This window comes from Aedes albopictus, chromosome 2, assembly GCF_035046485.1.
Source record: "Aedes albopictus strain Foshan chromosome 2, AalbF5, whole genome shotgun sequence".
Taxonomy (NCBI): Eukaryota; Metazoa; Arthropoda; class Insecta; order Diptera; family Culicidae; genus Aedes; species Aedes albopictus.
Window position 1 is genome coordinate 515,185,130 of NC_085137.1, and position 8,160 is coordinate 515,193,289.

Here is an 8,160-nt window from a genome sequence, read left to right on the forward strand (position 1 = left end):
TAGGGTGGGTGTACCAATAATGGCACTATCTAAGGAAAGCTATTTGTACAAAAATAACAAGAAGACCAACGAATGTCAGCAATAAGTTAAAAGATAGCTTAGTTTCCATACTTTACAGGAAAAATATAGAAACGGAGCCAAAACTACTTTTAGTATTGAATACAGCGTGTGCCAATGATAGGAACCCTGTACCAGTTATGGTTACATTTTTTAACTTCGGTTCCTTTTCGCACTATTTGCATGCATTCCTTATGGGGTTAGCCATAACTGGTACACTATGGCGAAAAAGGGTGCAAGGAAGCCGAAATTTTAAGAAAAATGATTTATTTCTACCATGATTTGAGGAAAATGTGGAGTTTAAATGAGTGCGACTATCTTTTGTGAACGTGATCTGTTGTTCACATTTTTTTTCTTGTTGATTTACATCGTAAAAGGGTGAAACTTAACTATGGCGAATAATTGGTACTATAACCATAATTGGTACACTTACCCTAATTGGTTTTTGTGCACTTGCTGTACGTTTCTAATCGTATACTTACCCTAATTGGTTTTTGTGCACTTGCTGTACGTTTCTAATCGTATACAAAAATTCATGTCAATTCATGTCAAACCCCCATCCATCCTCGAAGACTTTGCATGCCAAATAGCCCCATATTCTAACTAAACTAATATATGTAGTTTTATAACACAGACAAACACTTGAATAATTCCCATCGTACACCGATTAGACGGTCTATTTGAAATTTTGATAGTTGGCCAACTTCCCAGTGCCCATCCGTGGCGCTCGCAATTGTTTTTGTTCGAGTTTGACTTTTGGTCACTACCGCTACCAAGTGCATGGTTGGCCAAACTTAGTCATTTTAGCATTGGGCGAATATGTTCTCGTGACTATGGTTTGAATCGTCCGAAGTGTTACGTATGTTCGCATGTGGTTATAATCTAGTTTGGAAAATCTTCCGCTAGTTGATGCAAAGTGTGACAGGTATAAGATGTCGTTTCAGCAAACTTGCTCAACAGAATCAGGACTAGCTAATTAGTAGAGGCTCAGAAACTTTCAAACTCCTTTATCTCTAGATCCTGAATAGCCAGGAGATTGTCGTCGTCCTCAGCAATGTTGATCAGCTGATAAAAACCTAGTTCACTGTACTGCTTTTAAAAAAATAGAAAATTTTGCTATATCTCAGATGATAAGAGATGTGAAAATTTCTATAACAATGAAGGAACACTAAATAAGATTAATGAGCATATAATTTTTATGAAAATGCACTTCGTATCTACTGAGGCACTTCTTGTTTTCAGCTTTGCAATTGACTCTCTTGATATCACAGCTCACAGGCAACCACCATCGAAATATGAATGGAAACATATACATAACACGAAATCACTTAAGATTTTGCTGAGGAGATTATAAGAGTAGCTTTGAAAACCAGTTGTCACTATGCTTCGGTGTATCGATATCGAGACATAGAATATCGCATTGTCGAAAGTCTTCTATTTTTGCAGTTCCCATGTGTTTATATTTTTGAACTCAACAAAGATGACTGCCTGGTTCTATCAATCCAATGATTTGCACAAGATTGCAAATTGAACGCGTTCCGATGCATCACTGCGTCTGATAAAATCATCCGTTCGTTGCAACAAGGGCACAAGTCTAGCAGAATATCGATTCAATTCTTAGTCAAATTCAAGTCCGAAACGTGTGAGGTCTATGCGGTATAAGAATCCTATTACAAGGCTGAGTTTTGGTAGTCATATTGGCTCTGCCACTAGAGTTCCATAGTTATAAATATGAGTAGTATTGTAGTGATTTAATATTGTATACCTTACAGGACGGAAAGCTATGCTGTATTTGGATGAAATTTTGACGGATTACTAATCAAAGTTGGTTTGAGAAAATGTAAAAATAGAGAAATTGCTGAATACAGGAATAACAATTCCTACTTATTAAAACAAGGCTGAATATTATAAAAAAACATGAACATCAGTTATTTAGATGAAACTCAAATATCATCTTAAATAATAATTTTCGAACTGAGTTTTTTAACGACTCTATTGAGTTGTGTACTTACCACACGAATCAGAAAAGTTCGCATTATACATACAAAGGGTATGTGTTCCGTCAGTAATCTCACGCTCCCATATTCATCCTATTCGAAAACTAGCGATTACGGCACCGATTGATTCCGTTCTTTTTGTTTTCATGCGTGCTCACTCCTAACAAAAAATACAAAAATAAGAAACAAAACAAACAACGCTTCCATCCTTTGTTTTTCGTAGGATGAAAATGGGAGCCACATGCTTAATAAGGGAACCAGTACCCTACCTACTTGCAGAAGGTGTTGATTAATATGCGCGCGGATGTTTAAGATAGGTCGGTAGGAATGAACGATAGACAATTGTCTATTAATATATTAATGATATTAATATTAATGATATTAATATTAATGATATTGACGGATTTCGCGCCAACTCGAACAAATGTTGGCAGCACCCTCTCAGATTACAACGAAACTTTCTTGGTGTGTAGACCTTGCCCAGATAAGCCACTTTGCATACTCATTTTTCTAATTTTTTTTCTCGACTGACTTTTGAAAAGGGCTAAACTTTTTTATGGATTTTTTTAAAATGTTTTTAATCAAAAAGTGACTACTCCTACAAAAAAGTGTTGTATGGGTGATTATCACAAAATAAGTCAAATTTTAAGAAAAAAATACTGAAAAAAAATCCAAAATGAGCCCTACACTGAAAAAAATCATTTCTAAAAATTCAAAGTTGATTTAAAAAAAAACACCATTTTTGATTTTGATGAAATTTTGTCTCAAGACAGGTAATTATGTTCCCTACCAACCGTCCATACATCACAAGATGGGCACTTTTCAGGAAAAAAAGTTTTTCTAACAAAAACTTTTTCTTGTTCGAATGATTTTTTTTCAGTGTATTTTGTTATCAACAATAAAACCAGTGAAGGCCATAACAATCCCAGAATCCAATGAAACTCAATTTTCTAGGAGATTTTGTGTTATTTATTCAATCATTTGGAAGGGTTTTCGTATACATAAAAAACTTCAAAATATTACAAATGTATTTTCTTAGGAAATGTAATGTTTGATCGCAATATGTATTGAAGTGCACTTTTAAATATACAATTATTTATAATTATGAATTTTTCAAATATAGTATATATAGAGTAATGCGGGGCAAAAGTTCGCACCTAACAGACTTCACAAAATAACCAATAAACGAAAAGAAAACAATATCATTTTTCTTCGTTAAACGGATACCTATCATGTTGCCTTCAAAACGTAATACTAGATTTTTTCGCGTTCCTTTTGTAGTTTTAGTAATACAATTTTTAATACAAGTACTCTCATGCGAACTTTTGCCCCATAGTGGGGGCAAAAGTTCGCATTATGCGGGGCAAAAGTTCGCACCTTGTACAGGATAGTTTATTGGTGTGATGTTCATTTATTTCATGTTAATTCATGTTCGTCTTTTCACTCTAGCCATGAAATCTGTTTCCTTCTGTTCTTAGCATAACGGCCCAACTGGAATACGACCTGGTTTTCAGCTTTTGTATAGAATGTGTTTTATGAAGAATTCCACAACTATTAACTAAGAGCTGTCCTTTCCAGCGTTACTGAAGTTTCAAAATACATTGTGGGGTAATCATAGAGATACATGTTGCACAAAATACATGAAAAAAAAACAAATATGTAGCAAAACTGTTGAACGGGATCGTAATCGAATCTTATCCCCGTCAGTATGGTGATGAGTTATAACTGTGAATTTACAAACTAATCTATGAAAGACCCCGGTAAAGTAGATGACCATAAAACCTTCAGATACCTATGAAAAGACACGACGAGGATGACGAAGAAAATGTTTTAAAATGTTTTTTAAGCCATTTCTCATTTCTTGATTTAAATGGGTGAATATAAAGTTTGCCTTACAAAGAAACTTCTCACAAAACTAAGCTGAAACCCTCTACCGGAACGATTTCAGGGTGCATACTACACATATTATACATATATAGTAGTTTCTATATGAAATCATCATTGCTTCAAAGATTCTGTAATTATATTGATGTACTAGATACAGAAATCTAGTGCGAACTTTTGCCCCACTGTCGAGGTTTTAACATTGCCCCTTTCTGCAAGAAGCACTAGTAGTTTATTGTTTATTCGAGTGCACCTCTCGAACTACTATGGAATAACGATTCTCCGACATCACGAGGTTATGAGATTTTTCTTCTTCCTGTTACTACAAATTCTTATTCCAAAAGGTCCAGAAATTCTATCAAAACACCTAGAAACACATTTTATCGCATAACTCTGCCAAACCATACCGAAATCATTCCAATTTTTATTGACGAGTAACTGACCTAATTATGTGTCGAACCTATACAGATTTGTTTGGGTTCTTAACTTGTGCTCAAACCAAGACCCACTGCGAACTTTTGCCCCGTGCGAACTTTTGCCCCGCATTACTCTATGTGTCTTAGAGCCAATTTCAAACATGTTCTTTTCTATTTTTTCCGATCATACTAAATATTTTTGGTTCATCTTCTGAATTAGAATACCTGTTTGCCTTCACTTTGTCGCCAGGAATAGGCAAAAAACTATGGAATTTCTGAGTGCCTGGTATTGTTTTGGCGTTATTATATATTTCTTCGAGATCTTCTGACATTTTAATGTACTGTTCAGTGGATACGTAACAGAAATTTAATTTAGTTATATTTTTATCTGTCTGTACAACTGCCCAGTTATATAACTCTCGTGGAGTTGTTATGGTATTTCCATAATCTCGAGCAAGACTTGCTCTCTTTGCCATTCGCTTGAGAGTGCCACCAATAGCATCACATGGACCTTTACCGTGGGACGTTGCAAAAAAATGCCATTCTGCTATTAATGCATGCTTTGACTGGAATCTACATAGACTAGCAAAGTTCTTCTTATTTTTGTATTGTGATGCTGCCCCATCAGACATAAAATAAATTTTAGAAAAGTTCGTTAATTGTTTCATAAAATCTATCATTTTTGAGATGAACAACTGGACCGCAACTGTATCGTGAGCCATTACTTCCGATATGATAATGAAGCTAACATTTACAAGTTTATTATCTTTCATATAGTAAATTTCAAATGGGTGTATTGTTGCTTGCGAGTTGTTCCAATGATATCCTTGAGCAGCGTTTTGAATTATGAATGAATAGTTTTCAGAGAAATCACAAATCGCAAGAATTTCATCATCCTTTAATGTATCTTTTTTATTTCTAAGAAATGATGATTGTTGTTTATGAATAAAGTCGTGTGTTTGTCAATTTTGTCAACAAGATACGGAACAAATTCATCAACAGGTTTAATAATCGTTTCTAAATAACAGCGATCAGTATTCAACCACTGCTGAAATATAATCTTTTCTTTGTCATTTGATTCTAATATCAATGTAAGTTCCTCTTCAATGTGTTCATTACAAGCACACTTTTCACAAGCACGGAAAAAGCAATTATCTGTTCTGGTGGAAATATCGCAAAGCATTTTTTGTATTATTTCATCTTGTGACACAATTCTTATACTGTTGAACATTAAATTTACATTTTCATGAATAGTACATATGCATACATTATGTATACCAGTAGAATCAAGTAAAATACAATGCTTTGGTCGCAACTGTGTAAATACTGTGAAACCAATATTCACAGTTTTGTACATATCTACAAAAATCATATAAGCCTCTTTGAGCGACATCATCAAAAGTCGTTTTTGAACTTGTTGTTTTTTTTTCATTTCGAACCTCAGAAACAAAATCATTTGTTCCTGGCATTGGCCTGCTGATATCATTATCATCAAAAAATTCTCTTACTATTTGTTTTGTATCGTCATCAATACCATGCCCCTTCTTTTTTCGGTGGTACAAAGAATACCCTGTTCATAAACAAGATCCTTCACCTGCCTCGCCATATACATTGGTGCGTTAAACTCTCTTGTGATTTTATTTACCGACCAAGACTTAGGAAGTACAGATAGTATTTTAATCTGTTCGCTTCTGTCAGTTGTAGGGTGATTGAACTTATCCTTTAACTGCATAATTATCTCGTCATACGCCTCCACTTTGCCAACATCCATTGAATCTATTCCGAAGATATTTTTTCGAACTGCTTTCGTAATCTGCAATGATTTGTTTATGCGATATTCCATACTTCTCATGTTTCTAGATGAGATTGGCGATAAACTCAATGTTTAAGCAATGGTATTAAACTTCTCAATATTATGGGGACCCTGTAGTTGATCTGTTGACGGAATTGACTCTCCAATGATGGAATAGATGGTACCATATCTGTAAGATAAAAGTTAAGGTTAACAATATAATAATGAATGCAGTGGAAAGTTAATGATAGTTATTTATGCAACGAGTTGCAAAAATGATTTTTTTTCGCACAAGTAGTACATTTATCCAACGAGGCTTGCCGGGTTGGATAAATACGAAGAATACTGAAAAATGTAGTTTTGCAACGAGCTGCAAAATGAGTTATATAAAAGAAGCTAACACGTTGAAGGCTTACTTACCCAGCTCATGTTCGATTTGTTGACCACTCGTTGACGGTTCTGGTTCTGGAACATCATGATGTTGCTGCCCACTAAATGATGGTTGCATAGTTTCGTCGTTTCCATCCGATCGGCGTTTTTTCGTATTCGGGCTTCTGTTGTGACTTATCAATCCACGACATGACTCACAAATACTCATCGATTCGTCGATTTCATGTGTATATCCCATGGAATGAATTTTATCTATCAATCTTAATGACATGCCCCGTAGATTATGACGGTTGCACTTTGGATTGTTTATTTTTGCACTGCACTTGAATTTGTTGAATTTTGATTTATACGATTGATCCATTACTTTTCAGAACTGCCTTTAATAACCAAAGAGAAGTAACACGTTGAATGATACCGATTCATTTTCTTGTTTTGTTCATATTTGCTTTAGGTACAACTCTTGATTTGTTTTTTTTTTTTCGATTAGGTAGTTCGAATCTAATAAATAGCCTTACCTAATATTAGGTAAGAACATGGGGTAGAAACGTTTGGGTAGAAATTACAGCAGCTCGTATGAAATGCGTGTTCTAATTGTATATTGTTTCGTACTTCTAGAGTGCTGCTGCGTGAATATGGGTGCATTGCATTGTCGCATATGACACAATAAGTTTCATTGCATTTTGAGATTACTAGATAACCTTCACTGGTTTAGTTTGTTTTTAAAAAAAAAGACACTGAAAAAATAATAATTTGGACATGAAAAAGTTTTTGTTAGAAAAACTTTTTTTCCTTAAAAGTGCCCATCTTGTATGGACGGTTGGTAGGGAACATAATTACCTGTCTTGAGACAAAATTTCATCAAAATCAAAAATGGTGTTTTTTTTTAAATCAACTTTGAATTTTTAGAAATGATTTTTTTCAGTGTAGGGCTCATTTTGGATTTTTTTCAGTATTTTTTTCTTAAAATTTGACTTATTTTGTGATAATCACCCATACAACACTTTTTTGTAGGAGTAGTCATTTTTTGATTAAAAACATTTTTAAAAAATCCATTAAAAAAGTTTAGCCCTTTTCAAAAGTCAGTCCAGATAAATTTTGAAGAAACAAAGTATGCAAAGTGGCTTATCTAGTCTTGGTGTACATACCCAGAAAGTTTCATTGTAATCTGAGAGGGTGCTGCCAACTCCGAATACGATTTTGGGCGAAATTCGTCTATTAATATCTGAAGTAATTTGAGAAAAGTTGTGATACAAGGTGTACGGATTCTGTTCCGAAGTAACCGTTAAAAGTTTATTTTTTATTTTTCTTGTGTTTATACATGCATTGTAAGTGACTCTACATCGGGACCATATTTCAACGCAACTTTTAATTAATTGTTACAAATATTCTGCTTGTGTACCATGTTTGATTCCTAACGGTACTACTACTAACGATAATTGTTAGTATGGAAACTCGATTCTGAGCTGCCTGTTCGCTTAGACAGGAAGCCGACCCTGCAAGAAGCAAAGACTCACCCCGTCATAGATGAGAATGCGGCAAAATCCCCTCATTAATCCTGCATATGCAGCTAAACGCGTGCTTTATCAAAGTTTGTGCAAATTGACGCAAAGGTACACTTATCCCG